The sequence below is a fragment of the Oryx dammah genome, unplaced genomic scaffold (genome assembly GCF_014754425.2).
Source record: "Oryx dammah isolate SB20612 unplaced genomic scaffold, SCBI_Odam_1.1 HiC_scaffold_10, whole genome shotgun sequence".
Taxonomy (NCBI): Eukaryota; Metazoa; Chordata; class Mammalia; order Artiodactyla; family Bovidae; genus Oryx; species Oryx dammah.
In genome coordinates this window covers 14,173,165-14,174,618 of record NW_024070194.1, presented here as the reverse complement: position 1 = coordinate 14,174,618, position 1,454 = coordinate 14,173,165, and the positions used below count along the sequence as shown (strand labels likewise).

General features: G+C 39.6%; 1 non-coding gene across 1 annotated transcript; it reads left to right on the top strand.

Annotated features, from left to right (window-relative positions):
• Positions 1 to 430: 430 nt before the first annotated feature.
• On the top strand, positions 431 to 535 carry LOC120869636. The gene has a single exon (XR_005722603.1). It is a non-coding gene; the product is annotated as a U6 spliceosomal RNA (small nuclear RNA).
• The last annotated feature ends 919 nt before the right edge of the window (positions 536 to 1,454 follow it).

The following is a 1,454-nucleotide window of genomic DNA, read 5'->3' as shown; positions in this document are numbered from 1 at the left end:
AATTTATATTAAAAAAAATAAAGAAATGATACTTTTGACCTGTGGTGTTGGAGAAGACTCTTGAGAGAAGAGAGTCTTGGAGAAGTCTTGGGGAAGACTCCTTTGGACTGAAAGGAGATCCAAACAGTCCATCCTAAAGGAAATCAGTCCTGAATATTCATTGGAAGGACTGATGCTGAAGTTGAAACTCCAATACTTTGGCCACCTGATGCAAAGAACTGACTCACTGGAAAAGACTCTGATGCTGGGAAAGATTGAAGGCAGGAGAAGGGGACGACAGAAGATGAGATGTTTGGATGGCATCACTGACTCTGTGGACATGAGTTTGAGCAAGCTCTGGGAGTTGGTGATGGACAGGGAAGCCTGGCGTGCTGTAGTCCATGGGGTCACAAAAAGTCAGATATGACTGAGTGACTGAACTGAACTGAATGCTTGCTTCAGCAGCCCATATTCTAAAATTGGAACTATACAGATAAAGTTAGTATGAGCCCTGCACAAGGATGACACATAAATTCATGAAGTGTTCCATATTTTTAGAGTCTAAAAAAGAGTGGCTATATGTATGTGCACAACTGATTCATTTTCTTGTATACCTGAAATTAACACAACATTGTAAATCAACTATATTCCAATAAAAAATGCTTTTACGGGTCCCACTTTAGAGTGAAAGTCTCTCATGGGTAAGCAACTCCAGGACAATTTACACAAGTCCTTGAAGGTTTCAGACTGTGCTACATATGCGTCTTGATCATCATTACCCTGTTGTCACCAAGAATTTAGCATCTGAGACAGAAAGGCATGGGAGGAGAATCCTGGTCCCATCTACTTCTCTCACTTCCATCCATCCACCAGCCAACACTTCATTGATTCCAATGAGCTTATGGATTAAGTATAAAGATTCAGGAATCTGGAAAACCAAGAATTAATTATTTATTAATTAATACAATATAACCTCATTTTTTAACTGTGTGAACTTTGCAAATTATTTACCTTTCTGAGCCTTAGTTCATTTTCTGTAAAATAGGACCTACCTCATCAAATTGCTTTAAGGATTGAAAATTATGATGTGTAATATACCTATACTTAATAAACCGATAGTTATTCTGTTATTCTAATGAGCATCTATTCACTGGGTGTTTTATGCCTGCCAGACGCTGTGCTGGGTGGTAATGCCACAGAGTTTCTCAAGTTGATCTGGGAAAGTTTACACTGTCAACAATCAAAATGGAATTTATCCACTCTGAGCCTCAGTTTTCTGTTCTATCAAATGAGATTGACAATGATACCTATCAATCAATATCTCCTGTGAGGAATAAGTCAAGCAACTCCTATAAAGTGCTTACTCAGAGGTTAAAGTATCTGCCTCCAATGCAGGAGACCCTGGTTCGATCTCTGGGTCAGGAAGCTCCCCTGGAGAAGGAAGTGGCAATCCACTCCAGTACTCTTGCCTGGAG